This window comes from Corvus hawaiiensis, chromosome 8, assembly GCF_020740725.1.
Source record: "Corvus hawaiiensis isolate bCorHaw1 chromosome 8, bCorHaw1.pri.cur, whole genome shotgun sequence".
Lineage (NCBI taxonomy): Eukaryota > Metazoa > Chordata > Aves > Passeriformes > Corvidae > Corvus > Corvus hawaiiensis.
This window is the reverse complement of record NC_063220.1, coordinates 36410211-36426899: the sequence shown is the minus strand read 5'-3', so window position 1 is coordinate 36426899 and position 16689 is coordinate 36410211. Positions and strand designations below refer to the sequence as shown.

Genomic DNA, 16689 nt, shown 5'->3' with positions numbered 1-16689 from the left:
AGGATGGCATTCTCAGACACGGCACTGAGTTTTAGGTCATCCTGAGAGGAGCAGGGAGCTGCACTTGATGACCCCTATGTGTCCCTTTCAGCTTGGGATATTCTGATTCCAAGAATCTCAGCAGGAAAATATTGGGGGTGACTCACAGCAGAGTCACCAAGACAATTCAGGTACAAAGGTCCATCTGTTGTAGGAGAAGTCAAAGTTTGGAGAAAACAAAAACCCAGCATGACACAGCTATTATAGAGCTGCTCAGTTAATGCCTTGTCATGAAAATAATAACCATGTCACAGAAGACAAGCTGCTAGGAATAAACAATAGCAGCCATTTCCCTTGAAAAATGGCCTGTCAAGAAGTGAACTGAATATTTTGAAGAGTTATTTAGGAAAAAAAACACGTGTATGGTGTTAACCCTGCACATCACAACGTAATAGAGCCTTTTAAGTGCCATAACCCAGCAGATTCCAGTACCATATAATGTCCTGGTGTCATGCCATGCTGTTTTAATGACTTACATCTGTTGCTTAAAGAATCCATGGCTTCCTGCCCCCCTAAGTCTGCTCCTTATTTTTCCTTAGTCGTGCCAGTTTACTCCCCAGAACAACACCCCCAACTCAAAGATCTCAAATGCATCCATACATAACACTTTTCCTTTTTTTTTGTTTACAAAAACCGATGTTCTTGCCGGACTGTGAAGTTTATGTCTTTGTTTACATTAATTATAATTCAGTTCGACCAAAACTAATTACGTAAGGGCATCTATCCAGGCATCCACCCTCCAAAATGGTTGGATGTAAATTTCAAATTTGAAAATTTAGGCTGTCCCAGAGCACTGCAGCCTTGCTCGTGCAGGTCACACTGGTTAAATGGAAAGAAAAAGTTGCCTTGTTTGCTTTTGCCTTGAAGCTTTCTAAAGAAAGCAATCAGGTAAATAATAATAGTAATAATAATAATAATGAAATTAACAGAGCAAGAAAAAAATCCCCTCCCAAATCTAAAGGCAAGACCTGAAAACAGCCAAGGATTTGAAGGCTACAAATGCAGCATTCCTTAGAAAAATTGGATTTTGGAAGGAAGTTTCTCTTGGGAGAACAGGCAAAGCCAATTCTCAGTGCAACACAATGATTTTCATTATATATTAGAGAACATATGGGAATGTTTGGGAATGCCACCTATGCCAAGGTTGGATTGTGAACACCATTCCAAACACTTGGATACCAGGAGAAATCTGGCACAGTTGCAGGATGTCATTTCATCTCCACTGCCTGCTCACTGAAAAATTTATGTGCCCATTACTTCCTTTGATGACTATAACGACGTCATTTACTCGGTCTAAAGTGGATGTCAGAATATACCTTGTCTTGATGACAGCAATAAAGAAATCAAAAAAAACCCACCATTCCATGGCAAAAAAAAAGTGATTAAAATTGCTATGAAATTCCCATTACTGCTGGACTTCTGATAAAAATCATGACCTTGACAATCAGCACATCGAGGGAAGCATTAACAGGGCCACTGGTAAAAGGAAATCAACTCAAAAGTCAACAAGATATCATCAAGAACTGGAGATTGGATTACACTCCCAGACTAACCCCACGGCAGTAGCACATAACTTGGCCCGGACTTGCTAAGAACCAGGCTTTAAATGAGTTTGTCAGGGCCTATCTTACATTTGGGAATCTGCTGGTGACACATTTGCTTTTGGAGGTTGTTCAGGGAGGTCCAGGGCTGCTGCAAAGCCTCAGTGCTGCAGGGTGTGGCGTGAGTACATCTTTCTCTCCTCTCTGGCCTCAGCTGTTGCTCTTTTACACGGAAAATAATCTTGGTTTGGTTCTTGTCCCAACGTAAAAATGAAAATTCAACATTTCTGAAGCTGCCTCTTAAGACACAAAACACATTAAATATAAGCAGATTCCACAGCAGTGACCGACCTGTGTCCACAACAAAAATAAGTGGCATTTTTACAATTTTTGTTTTCCTGCCCCTGTTTTCCCTATTCTTACCACAATGCCTTCCTCTAAAAATCAATGCAATCCTTCCAGTTCGTGGATTTAAGATAAATTGATTGTACACAGAAAAGGTCACTTATTCCACTAAAATGTGAACTCTGGGCCTGTTTCCTCATGGAGCAGAGCCTGGGAGAGCAAAGCACTGAAGATTCCCATGACAGGAACTCTCTCCCCAAAGCTCTGTGTATTTGGGACAGTCCCTGTACCTCTCTGGGCCACAGGTTCTAGACAGAAAGAGAAATAGGGAAAGAGACAGTAAATTACTGCAAAACCTCTTTGAGCTCTGAGCTACAACACAAACATTGCATCAGAAAGTGCTTTCTTTGCCTGAATCTTTCTGCCTTTACAATTTAATGCCCAAAACCACTACACAGATACCACTGTATCTGTGGTAATAAAGCAACAATTCCAGTGTAAAACAAATTCCGTGGTAATCCCCAAAACAGCTCTGAGAAGCTGTTTTACCTGTTCCTGTAAACTCATTTTCTAAGCACGTATACCCAGGCATCCATCCTCAAAAATGGTTGGATATAAATTTCCAATTTGGAAACTTGGACTATCCCAGCCAGGAGAGCACTGCAACCTTGCTCATGCAGGTAACATTTACTAAATGGAAAGAAAAAATGCCTTATTTGCTTTTCTATTTAAAGTTGCTCAAGAAATCAATTAGGATAATAATAACAATAACAATAATAATAATAATAATAATAATAGTAAATGAAGCAAAGAAAAAAAACCCACCCAAACCTAAGGGCAGGACATGAAAACAGCCAAGGATTTGAAGGTTACAAATGCAGAAAAATCAAACTTTGGCAGTTAGATTTGTGGGTGAGCTGGGGACCGAGTGGATTTTGACTACGCTTAGTTCAAGCACATGCTAAGGTTAGGAAACATGGGCTGAGAAGTAGCAACATCAACGCTGCAGCTCTGATCATCTCCATGAGGATAATTTAAGAATATTTTGTGTGCATCTGCTGAGAAGCTGGGTTGATAACTTGGTCTCACTTGTCAGACTTCCACACCTGCATCCAACGTGTCTGCAACTAGGGAAGAAGTTATCCATGGACACCAAGGGATATAACATTGGCCTGCAGGGAAGCAGCCAATCATTTAATCTTTGGATGCTTAAAACACACAGGCTTTTCCGCCTGCTTTCTGTAGCAACAGGATGAGGCAGAATGGCTTCAAAACCAAAGAGAGAAGGTTTAGATTGGGTATTAGGAAGGAATTGTTCCCTGTGAGGGTGGGCAAGCCCTGGCACAGGGTGCCCAGTGCTTCTGTGGCTGCCCCTGGATCCCTGACAGTGCCCAAGGCCAGGTTGGACATTGGGGCTTGGAGCAGCCTGGGACAGTGGGAGGTGTCCCTGCCCAGGGGGTAGGATGGGATGGGCTTTAAGGTCCCTCCCAACCCCAACCATTCTGGGATTCTGTATTTTCAGATCCCGTCCTAGAGGCAGGCGCACTTCTATGACTCCCAGACTGCTCCCAACTTCAAGACCCTCAGGAAGACTGGAGCTGTCTCATAATCTACAGGCAATCCAGCACATTTATCATCCCAGTTAGGGTCTCTGGCCTCTGTGTTCTGGGCCTGGTGAAGTCCTAAACCTTTACAAGTAAGGTGGTGTTCGGTCCAAGGTTGGACTTGATGATCTTGGAGGTCTTTTCCAACCTCAATGGTTCTATGATTCTGAGCAACAGGAAATTCCAGACAGAAATCAAAAAAACCAAGAAGCAACTCAAGATCCTTGAAGTGTGAGTGCTTGAGTGCTGTGGGTGCGCCCTCTGCAGGGTTTGGGGTGGGGTGGTGGCACACAGGTCGGCAGAGAGCCTGGGATTCAGGCTGTCTGAGCCCAAGCTGCTCAGCAGAAAACAAAGCCCACGTGACGCACACTCTGTCCTTTTGCCCTCTCTTTTCTCCCCAAAGGGAAGGGCCAAAGATGCTCTCAAAGTCAGGGGTTTGTCTAAGACCTGGGAACACCAACCTTCCATGGATAAATGAAGAGCCATTAGATGCACAATCCTTTTCCAGTCAGACACGGCATCTTGGAAAAGCTTTAAAGGCTTTTCAAACAAACAGCCACTTCCAAGAGATTATCGCTGCACCGACACAGAACCCTGTACATGGCTGTTCTTATCCAGAATTTTGTTTAATAGATAATTGTTCTCTGGAAAGCAGTAAGACAATGTCTGCCAGTACAAGTACTTCTCAATAAAAGCCCATTTTTCGTATTCTAGCTCCACGCTGGCTGACCTGAACATTCAGATCCTGCATGTGTGAGACATTTGATACACCCCTCGTTAAAGTCTTCTCCGGCAGGAAACGTCTCCACTCTCCTTGGCAAGATGCCAGCAGAGCCCCAAGGACACAACAGGATTTACACTGTTAGTGTACAGAGTCAGAAGAGCTATTTCTTCTGTTGACATTCTGCTTGCATTGAAATAGAGAAAAAAATCTTCCTGTTTAAGGGACTTCCTTTAAGCTGGAATTTAAACCATCTGATACACCAGGAGAGGTCTGAGGTCCACAAATACAGCCCAGTCTTATTTAGAAAATTAAATATATTGAATATATGGGGGCTGGGACTAGATGATGTTTAAGGTCCCTTCCAATTCAAACCATTCTGGGAATTTTTTTTTTAGTTTATTTTCTAAGGTAAACAGAGTTGGTAACAGAGGTATGATCTGAGTGTGAAAAAACAAACCTGGTCCGAGAATATGTCCTGGGACAGAGACCTCAATCAGGATTGCCCTAAGACCTTGACCAGCAGGCTTTCTACCAGTCAGCCCTGGAGAGAAAGAACTGTACTAAATAAAACAAGTATGAAAATTCTCTTGTTTCTTCTACATAAAATGACAAGTTTAAATTTCACATTTTCTCAAGGACAGATATTAGACCCACAAGCAACAGAGAAGCCCCCAGAAAACAAACCAATGCACAAGGCTTTCATGTCATGTCTGAAAGATCATATAAATCTATCAGAAAGATTAATTCATCTACTAGTACAGAGGTTTAACCTTTAAGGTATAAGCAGTGCTGGGTTTTCTTTGCAATGTCAAACAATGGAGCGTTATCCTGAATCTAAAACTTAAATTAAATGAATGACATTTTCTAAATGAATGACTTCCCAGTTGTCCAGGAGAATCCATCTGCCTGTGTAAGCTCCAGGTGCCATTCTGGTGTGTGTCAAACTGCCAACCCCAGCCCGACATTTGGGATAAATGCCTGGAAGGTGGGAGCACTCCTGCCCAGACACATGGCTGGAGTGAACATTCCTGAAGGCAAATTCCACATCGGTCAAACCCCTTCTCATGAACTGCAGCCAAACAGGCAGAAATAATAATCTGAAATCTTCATCAACAGAGCTCAATCCTCAGGTTACCTCATCCTATTTAAGCTTGCACTCCCACAGAGAAATTGCAGGGGCTTGTCCATCCCAAACGTGCTCTCATTTCTGACAGCGAACCTGCTAAAAGCAGTAAAAACACATTTGCTGCTGAGATGGGGAATGGGCATTAGGGGATTTTGGGCCTACTCCTGTTCAGGCAGATCCTCTGAAACACTCAGCACAGTGCCAGGAGTTAGAAAGGCCATTCCAGAGCAGGCTGGAGGGCTCATGGAATATCCTGAGCTGGGAGGGACCCACAAGGATCATCCAGTGCAGCTCTTGTCCCTGCCCAGACACCCCAACAACCCCACCCTGGGCATCCCTGGCAGCGCTGTCCAAACGCTCCTGGAGCTCTGGCAGCCTCGGGGCCGTGCCCATTCCCTGGGGAGCCTGGGCAGTGCCCAGCACCCTCTGGGGGAAGCACCTTTCCCTCATCTCCAGCCTGAGCCTGCCCTGGCCCAGCTCCAGCTGCTCCCTGGGTGCTGTCCCTGTCCCAGGGAGCCGAGATGGGAGCTGCCCCTCAGACCATGATCAGCTCTGCACTGAGGCTCCTCTGCTCCAGCTGAACAAGCAAAACGACCTCAGCCCTCCCAGAACCAGGCAACCCAGTTCTTCACCTCCAATCATGTCAAAAGCAGAAGCCAAGGCAGTGGAACAAGGAAAGAAGAACCCCCCACATCTTTGCACCTTTCTCCCTGTCCACCATTTCTAGGCCAGGTGTTCATTAAGCCATGTTGAGTTCAGGCGCTCGGTAACTTGCAGTGGGTTTCTCCTCTAAAACCACATCTGCTCTTTCTGCTCTTCCCTTTAGCGTGTATGAACTTCCAGCATCCCCTGGAATTGTCCCAATGGGGTGAAAACTCCCCTCTCCTGTTTGCATTGAGCCCTGGCTCCTGCAAGCTTCAGCTGAGGTCTTTAAAGCAGCAGTGAGCAACTGATTCTTTACTCTCCACACAGCACATTTTTAATGTATTGGTTAGTCTTGACTGGACATTTTCACAGAACCACCTACTGCAAGTTCAAACTCCTGCTCCCAAATGGCAGCAACCAGATCAGAGATGGAGCTAAAATGACTTCTCTCTTCTGTATCTTTTGCCAATTACACTGAATTTCACTTGGCATTTTAACAGCAGTCCCTCTCACAGGGTCCTCTGCAGACCTTCCTTGTCAGCTCTTGCCTTCAGAACCCCCAAAGCAACTTACTGCCATCACTAAATATCCTCATGTGTCCACAGTAAGCCTGTTTTTCAGGATATACTGAACAACAGAGATCCTGATGTGCTTCTCACTCCAGTGGTGAGCCCCTTCCCTCATGAGGACTGATCCCAGGCTTTTAACTCCCATTTCCTACTTTCTAATCCATTATTTGTCCGTGGAAGCATTTCTTTGTTGAAGTTCCCACTAACTTCTTTAAAACACACTGGTGAGGAGCTGAGGCCAAAAACTCTCGGTACAGAATCCTTCTCCAAAATCCCCATCCATTGTTTGCTGCCCAAAAAGCCACTTTAACCAAGAGGATTCACCTGAAGGTAGTGGCTCGAGTGGGTACAAATACACCAGATGTGTGTCATTAGAAGAGCTGGACAGGCTGTATCACTGTGCTCTGCAGCAGCAACAAAATTAGTGCCCTCGAGTCTGACAGCCTCCCAGGGTGAAGTTTTTGTACAAAAATCCTCCTTTTAACTTCTATCAGAGGTGGTTGTTGTTTTCTCAAGAAGTTTGCCAGTGGTATCACAGAATCTTTCGATTACATCTGAGAGACTCTGCATGCAGCTGGAAGCTGACAGGTCCAGAATCCCAGAAATGCAGAATTGACCCTGTGCAGGCCAAGGGCAGGTTGGTGCTGAGGGACTGCTTTTTGGAAAAATTATTTATTAATAGGGAACACCAACAGACTGAATTAGAAAAAAATGCCATGAAAGACAACCTACAGCCCTTCAAGGGCTATAGGGCACCTAAAAGAAACGTCATCTCTAAGCTGGTTTGGGCCACTTAGAGAGACTTGTCCATGGTCATAAGATAAGCATATCCAGTTTACATTTTTCTGGCAAAATACCCAAATAAATCAAAGGCCATCAGGTTTCCCTCTCCTTATCATACAAATAAATCACAAGCATCAGGATTATTTTATTAAATTAATTAATAAATGTGTTAATATTATTATTAAATGTATTGATATTGTTATATGTTGTCTTTCTGATTACAGCACACCACAATAGCTTTTATGTTCTGCACAATGAACACTGTCATTCAAAGGAAATTTATTCATGCAAGCCAGTCACAAAGAGCACCAAAACCTTCAGTGAATACACAGCCAGTATCTTTCCAGAATAGATGTTTTTGTGCTAAATATTGCTACTCTTACGTTTCAAAAAAAACCAAAAACTTAAACCTTCCTTTCTAAAGCAAGAGTATTATTGCAAGGTAACAGCAACAACTGCTCTTGACAATTTAGATACCATACAGGAAACTGTGAGACTTCCAGAGCTATCGGCCTCTAATCACTTTTCGTGCAGTCTGACATGTGAAGTCCACTATTTAAACACCACAGCTGCTTAAATAAAAGCAGGAGTTTGAACATTACCTCCTGCTACTGATTCTTTCACATACTCAAAGGCGCACATTTTCAAACCAATTCATTCACACATGGATTTTTTCAGCTCAGGAGGACCTCATTTCCTGAACAACCTGAGAACCACCTGTGGACTTGAACTAAAAATGGAAGGACTGAGTTATTGTGAGTCAGTCAAAAACAGATCATTCCAGACTGGATAACAGTTGATCATTTTCAGCTGTCTCACAGAGAAAACAATCCTGGAAGTGTCTGAGGGATGAAATCCCTCTCAGGTTTTGTAACACCACTTTATCTGGTTATACCTGACTCGTTCTGTGTGACACAGCAGCTTTCCTAAAGGGAAAGTTAAACCAGATTATTCTGCCTGACCTTGGACAAGGGGTGGAGGGACAGGACACAGGGAATGGCTTCCCAGTGCCAGAGGGCAGGGATAGATGGCATACTGGGAAGGAATTGTTCCCTGGGAGGGTGGGCAGGCCCTGGCACAGGATGCCCAGAGCAGCTGGGGCTGCCCCTGGATCCCTGGAAGAGTCCAAGGCCAGGCTTGGAGCAACCTAGGACGGTGGAAGGTGTCCCTGCCCATGGCAGGAATGAGATGTCCTTCAATCATTGGCCCCTTCCAATCCATTCCGTGGTTCTATGAAAAGAAAAATGACAAAAAAATATATTCCCATGTGCTGCAGAGAGTTCACTGAGTGTTCTCTTTCTAAATAAAGCCCCCGACATATGATTTACAAGTGCCAGCATTTGCTGCTCCCCTGACTTTGGGCAGCACTGAGCATCTGCTCCCTCCCTACCCCTTCCCTTTTCTGAACCACGTTTTTAGTACATTCTTGTATTGTCCAAGACAGCCATAACTGGAGTTCACTAAATAAATTTGCTCGAGAAATTTATACAGGGTTTGAAAGTTTAATGCAACTGCCAAAAGATTTTGGAGCGCTGGGAGAATTAATCTTACTACTCATTACATTTATTGATTCCAATCAAGCTCCCAGACATCAGCATAGGTGCCACTGCTAAGAAATAAAAAGTTTCCAGGAAATCTCTACGTAAATCTAAAGTGACTGCCAGCTTTGGGGAAGGCAAAAGAGCTAAGGAAGAGGTGTGTAATCTACATGCTAGTAAATGCTGGACTAATAGGTTACCAGCCAGCACCTGAGGAGCTCTCTCCAACACTGCTTTGATAACCAGTTCAGGATGAGACTTCATCCCTCAAGCCTGCAAAAGGGCCAATACTCGTAACAGGGTTTTCTCTTTCAACACTCTGTGAATTCCATTAGGGATGAAAAGCAATAAGGCACTTCCACACACAAAGGCTGGGGTTTTTTCTTTTCTTTTTTAATTAGAAGCTGAATCTAGTTGAAGGTAGAAGCTGAGCAGCCATGAGATCATTCTACACTAAATAAATAGAAAGAATAACTTTGTTGCTACGTCTGCCCTCAAGAACAAGTGGAGGCTTTTCCTTTGAGGATGGAAGAAAACATGACTGTGAGTTTTGGAAATCATTTACCACATTTGCTTGAGTAAACCCGAGAGAAAAAGAGCATTTGTGAAAGGATGAAAAATAATGACACGAGTTTTTTGTTCCCTACAGCTCCTACTCCAACCCCACGCTAGGACTGGAGTGCAAACCACAGCTAATGCTGATGGAACACCACAATCCAGCCAGCATTTGGAAGAGTTTGGTTGAGCGCAGCACGAGAAAACCATTTTATTTACATGATAGGAAACTGGTTATAACAAAATTGGTTTTCACCTATTTTTCGTGTGTGTGTGTGTGTGGTATAAATTATACAAGGCTACGCTGGAAAACACTTGGGAAAAGAATTATTCCAAGAGTTTGCTGCAATTCTGAGTTTCTGAAGTATCATTTTTACTTGTAGTGGTTGCAATAAATAAGAGCAGTACTGACAACAGGCTCGTGTGAAGGACCCTTCTGGATCACCTGAGGTAACAATTTCTTGAATTGGTTGGGACGGTTCATAATATAAGCGAATAAATATTTTAAAACTTTCCTGTTTCTGAGCATTTTGCTTTCAATTTAAATTTATAAGAGAACTGCAATGCTAAATAGAAAAACACCAGTAACTTGTCAGAATTCCTTGATGTTTGCCATTTTTGCATAAACACAGCCTAGATGTAGTTTAATCCTAGCTAGGCCTGACAAAATTAAATTAAATGTAAATTATAAATAGTTATCAGCCTGTTCAGTTTGAATTTTCTATTTTTCTGTGTCATCATTTGACTTTGTAAATGAGTCTGATTTTGGGACATGCTCTTACACAGCAGTGTAAAAAGTAGGCTGTAACTTCCTGTCTAGGCTGATTACAAATCTGTTGTCTCCACAAAAACAAAGGAATTTACTGCCTGGATAACACCTAACCTAGCACACGAACCTATCAGGCAACAGGATCAACCTGTGGCATTTTATGTGCCAGTCTTTGTTAGCTGATGATGCTGGGAAGGTTTTGCTGCTCCGCTCCTGCCACAATCGAGCGTTTACTCCTGACACATTGTCTGACTAGCCCTTGTAACTGAAAACACAGGTACAACCCTAAAAACCTCACAGCAATTTCATTCTCTATTAACTCAACCTCACCAGGCCCCTGGGACCCACCTTGGCAGAGGGAGTATCAGCTAGGAGAGAATGTGCTAAAAGATAACATGTAATATTAAAAAACAACCAACCAAACAAAAAAACCTCCCAAAAATAATCTATTTTAATGTTGCCTTTTGCATGTATTTGGAGATGTCACTGAGAATCACCAGCACAGAAGTTAATTAACCAGGCTGGCTGGCAAAGGTAACAGATGTGAGTACAGTAATCTTATGCACTGGAATTAATGACATCAAGTTTTAGGTGATGCCACAAATAAAGGTCAGGTTGTACTACTGAGGCGATCAAGAACACAAACTGCAAATCTATTGCAACATTTAATAACCCCCATTCCCACAGGGCAGGAACCCTTTCAGGCAGCTGAGTGATCAGCAAATACTTAAATGTCACACCTGGCAAATTACCCAACCTGTGCCTCCCACGTCAGACGCTTCCCGTTTAAAACCCAACAACAGCAGCTCTGTTTCTGATGCACGGAAGACAATTCACACTCTCTTTCTAATTGCCACTAATTGCCAGCTATAATTTTATCTGCCACAATTGCAACCCTGAAAAGGATGCTTTCCATCAGCTGCAAACAGATAACAAAAGGCTGGAAGGGAACATTACTCTCATGTGTTTGGATATCCCCTGCAAACCCTGGTTAAGAATGTTTTATCCAGCCCCACAGATTTCAAGAATTTCTTGAATTCTATAGAATTGGGACTTAAAAGCATCGAGTAATGTGATAACTGATCTCATCTTCAAGCTACTTTTGAGAGCCTCATTCTTACTCTCCATTTCCATTCTGTATTTACCTGATTTCAGCCTCCTACAAGGATCTTGTCCTGCTCCTGTCTGTCACTCTAGTCTGCCTCCAGTATTGAAGCATTTAATTCCATCTCTACCCCTCTAAACTGTCAGGTAAGAGTCAGCTCCTGGGAAATTTTTATTCCCAGGACATTTGATCACCAGAACCAACCTAAAATTAAACATTAGGTAAACTTACTAAACTCAAGCAAATTAACACATGCAGTTCCTCAGGTAACTTTAATAAAGACACATATTAGGGACAAATCACAAGGTTGGACACCAGGGGGAATTTTTTCGTGGAAAGGGTAGTCAGGAATTGGAAGGGGGGCATTGGTGGAGTGCCCATGCCTGGAGGTGTCCAAGGAAGGCCTGGATGTGGCACTCAGTGCTCTGGGCTGGGGACAAGGTGGGGAGTGGGCACAGGTTGCACTCCATGGTCTGGGAGGGCTTTTCCAGCCTCAGGGATCCTGGGATTTTGGGACTGTTTTCTTTAGCATTAAAAAAGTGTATTCCCCGCATTTAACAGCTAACCCAAAAATGAAATTGAAAAAAGCCCCTCACCTTTCAATCCTGGGTGTGCGTGGCTTCCAGTAAAACCTCCAGTTGACTGCACTGTATCCCTTGTTCTCCTTTGGGCACTTTTCTTCCACAGCTCCCCCAGCTTTGCTTGTCAGCTGGACCTTATTCCACTGCCATGCAGAAGCACCCTGGGCAGCATCCCCGGAGCAGCTCACTTGTCCTCCCCCTGCACTCGCTCAGCAGGCTCCTCGTGGTGCTGCTGGCAGGGACAAGCCCATGCTCTGTGGGAGAGAAAGCCAGGGTAAGAGAGGAGACAACTCAGAAGGCACAGCCAGACTTGGAACGTGACACAGTTCGGAGGGCTGGGACAGGGCAGCTGCTCTGCTGTGAATGATCCCAAGGGAAGTGCCTTCCAAAACGGTCATAGCTCTTAAGATCAAAGGATGGACTTGGCCCTTATTCTCCCCCAGCCTCTTTCTAGGTATTTTAGACTGGCAGTAAACAGCTACAAAAATCCCAAAATGGTTTGGGTTGGAACCAACCCCCCAAACCATCCCCAGAATGGTTTGGGTTGGAGCCAACCCCCTCAACCATCCCCAGAATGGTTTGGGTTGGAACCAACCCCCCAAACCATCCCCAGAATGGTTTGGATTGGAACCAACCCCCCAAACCATCCCCAGAATGGTTTGGGTTGGAGCCAACCCCCTCAACCATCCCCAGAATGGTTTGGGTTGGAACCAACCCCCTAAACCATCCCCAGAATGGTTTGGGTTGGAACCAACCCCCTAAACCATCCCCAGAATGGTTTGGGTTGGAGCCAACCCCCTCAACCATCCCCAGAATGGTTTGGGTTGGAACCAACCCCCCAAACCATCCCCAGAATGGTTTGGATTGGAACCAACCCCCCAAACCATCCCCAGAATGGTTTGGGTTGGAACCAACCCCCTCAACCATCCCCAGAATGGTTTGGGTTGGAACCAACCCCCTAAACCATCCCCAGAATGGTTTGGGTTGAGCCAACCCCCTAAACCATCCCCAGAATGGTTTGGGTTGAACCAACCCCCCAAACCATCCCCAGAATGGTTTGGGTTGGAACCAACCCCCCAAACCATCCCCAGAATGGTTTGGGTTGAACCAACCCCCCAAACCATCCCCAGAATGGTTTGGGTTGGAAGGGACCATAAAGATCCTCTTGTTCCAAGCCCCTCCTGGAATATTTCCTAGAAAAGGAGTCCTGCTCAGTGCACTGCTCCTCAGATGGGAAAAAAAGCCCCTAAACTCCTACTACTCTTCATTAATTACAGCTTAAAACCTTATGTGCCTTCAGCAAACCCCAAGTGATCTTAAACAGAGGTTCAAGAGCATTCACCAGAATGCAGAAAACACAACTGGAATGTTTCTTGTCTATTCCCATCAGAACAAGGGGGCACTTTTAACTAAAGACCATTTTGTGAAGAGATTGCAAAAATACTAAAGAACATATCAAGTGCAAGGCTTATTTTTCAAATGAAAACGCCAGTAAGATATGAAAATTGGGAGTTTTAAGTTTCTTTAAAACATCAGAAAAGCTTGCAACAGTAATAGGTTCCAGGAAAAACTAAGTGAAACCCACTGGAATGAACGTTTAATATCCAATTAATGGGCAGATTTTGCACAGAGCCACAGCAGCAGCCTGGGGAGCTGCAGCAGGCACAGGAGCCTCGAGCTGAGCAGCAGAGATGGAGCTGCTGCACCAACGAGGGTGGAAGCAGAGGATGATCTGAACCAACAGGTCTCACCTTCAAATAACTTTTTCTTAATTAAAAAAAAAAACAATTAGAAACACTTTACATAGATAAATAAGATAAAGCTTTGGTCCAAATGGTGAGAAAAAAATCTGTGCAATGCCATGGCTGAAAGCCTTGGGAACCCCCACCTATAGGATGAGTTTGGCTGGCAAGGAAGCAGGGCAGAACAGTGGAGTTCCTTTAACCCGCAGGGAATCATGGCTGAAACAAATCTCCATCTACCAAACTGGAGCCAGAAATACTCCAAAACTCCTATGAACGTTCTGCAGTTATTCAGAAATGAGTTCTTTAATTCTTTGTCGTAGGGATGAGTAGAGATGGTTGTGTAAGGAGCTGGTGTTGAGGAGTAATAATCCCCTTGGATGTGCAGGAACTCGGAGCCATTGACTGACACACAACATCCCTCAGCCATGGGTCACATGCTTCACATTCTCATACTCATGAAATTCAGCAACACTTCAGGAGAAAGCTAATCCTGCTCCAAAGTACAAAATGCTCCTTCTGGTTTTCAGCAGTGCAAACCAGAACTTTTCTAAAGCTTCTGAACCAAAGTTACCCACCAAAAGGACACACGAGAAGTGAAAGTGTCGGAAACACCGGCGTTGGAGCTACTGAGGCAGGATTAATCCACCTCTGATGCAGAGATTTATCATGAAACCATCTGCAATCCCTCCTTTGCTCCACAAGGCTCCTGCCTTAGGCTCAACACCAAAGGGGGAAGAGTAAAGCAAATGGTACAGCCAGAAGTTCTGAATGCTTGGATTCCTGACTTTCAAAAAGAATTCTTTGATTACAGCCTTTGTACAGAATGCACATGTACACACACAGACACGGATTACCCCGGTGTCAAAGGCTGTGCAGCTCAAAGAGAAAGATTCCTCCCCAAAACAAAGGCTGGCTCTCCAAGACTCACTTTCTACCACGAGTATTCCCCACTCTCCTCCCCTGGTGACAGAGAGAAAGCAGCAACAATTGTACAGAAGCTGCTCTCAGACAAGTGACATTTAGCCCAGCGTTCCTCCCGTCGTCGCTGGCAATCTTCCCCTGCTCCAGTGTGCTCACATTAATAAAGAATTCAGAGGTGAGCAAGAGCTCCTCAGAATATGTCAAGGACTGGGGGAGAAAAGCAGCATTAGGGAGGAAAATCCATTAGAAAAATGAAAAACAAGATCAAGCCAACCGTGAATCTCACATTGCAGGACAACCAAGTTGCCTTATTAAATTGCATGTAAGGAGAAAAATAAATGAAAGGGGTGGAATTAGGAGAAGCAGAGACCTACCCAGTACTGAAGCACCTGAAAATCTCCTGGAATTCAAATAACATATGAAAAAGATAGAGAAATTTAATTATATTTCCAGACATTTTCTCTATTAAAATCCACGTGTGAACATACTTTTTCCCATTTTCCAGAGAAGTGAGTGTGTACCTAATGTGTGTGGGAAGAAAGAGAGGCTCTAATATTAAGGCATTTTTTCCAAAAATTTCTCTTCTTCCCTGTTTGATCCATCTTTCCCTCCCCTTCAAGGCTTTCCTTCAAGGTTTTGGGTTCAGCAAGGAAGTGGTCAAGAAAGTCCTCGAATACTCACCCCAGAGCAAGAAATTTGGGCAGGAGATAAAAGGTTAAGCAGCCTACAAAGTGCAAAGGTTCAAAAGTCTCAAGTGCTCAACTAAATCCAGAGGTGTGACCTTAATTAAACCATCAAATTGCTCTATGACTAAGAATCAAAGTACAGGGTGTCCCATCCTCTCCTATTTCCATCAAATACATGTCCAGGACATAAAGGGCTCCAGTTAATTAAGAAGGATTGCTGAAATCATGTAAAGTATCAGACAAAACTCAGAGGTAGGGTCATTCATCTTAAAAGGGAGAATAAAAAATTAACAAAATCACTTCGCAGCACTCAAGGGGAAAAAATTCAATTATGCCCAACCTTAACTTAAAATCCTTTGCACTTAAAGCTTTGCAGACTGGGGTTCCCAAATGGGAAATACATGTGCTTTGGACCCCAGTAAATACAGCATAGAATGTTTCACTACATGCCTGTTCATTAACATTTATAAACATATTAATCAGAGCAATTCTTAACTGTGCTCACAGTACAAAAGCCCTGCATACATTTAAAATTGACTGCAACCACATTAAAACTCTCAGATTTAAGGATGGGAGTTGCTGAGGTGCAAAGAGCACGGGTTCATAGCAACTGGCTAAAAGTATACAAAATAAATCAGTCCAAATATCAGAAGTTATTTTTCCTATACAAAGCTGACTGTATTAATGAGGGTGTTTCCTATGAGAAGACATACAATAATTCGAGTAATTTTGAAGTAAAAGGTTAATGGATATAAATTACAAAAAACAACCCTTCACTGGTAGAGACAAATCATCTCATTAAGCCTGGTGACATTCCTGGATTCAGTTGTAACAGAACTGCACCAGTCAGTAGCCTTTAACGGATTTATTTTCTCAGCCCTTATCAACTGTAAGAAGGAATGAAAGTTTCCCCATGCCAATGAATGAACCTCATTTAGGGGGAACCCAGAGATGTTTTCAGATCACAGAAACAGAACCTTGTGAAGAGATTTCCTGAGATCAGAACAAACCATTGTTGTCCTGCTCAGAAATGAGATGTGAACACGACGAGAAGCAGATCCTGGTGATGGGATGCAAATCCAAATAAAGAGTGGCAGCTACATGGGAAGAAACACTCTCCAGAAGCAGTTTTCTGACTCAGTTCCTCCATCTCCGCTTTGTTCTCCTCTCCAAGCCTGTGTTCTGGCAAGAAATCTCCCTCCCAGAGTGCTGATGGCATCTTATCACTGATACATCTGCTTCAAGCCAAGGCTTTCTTCCTCTTAATGTAAAGATCTTCATTAGCAGAAAAATGCCAAATGATCCATTTGTCCTCAGAGGTGACCAAATCTGCATACTTGATTTCTTACTTAACTGATTGATTCTATTTATAACAACTCCACATTCCAGGTTCTCCCTACCATCATCCCTGCT

General features: G+C 43.6%; 1 protein-coding gene across 8 annotated transcripts in view; it reads right to left on the bottom strand.

The window, feature by feature from the left end:
* The window catches only part of PCDH15 (protocadherin related 15), a 711356-nt gene that overhangs the window by 584549 nt on the left and 110118 nt on the right, over positions 1-16689 (bottom strand). For all 8 annotated transcript variants that reach the window (XM_048310467.1, XM_048310468.1, XM_048310469.1 and 5 more), the window contains exon 2: positions 11940-12178. The gene's annotated coding sequence lies outside the window, so the exon portion shown is untranslated. The remainder of the gene's footprint in view (positions 1-11939; positions 12179-16689) is intronic.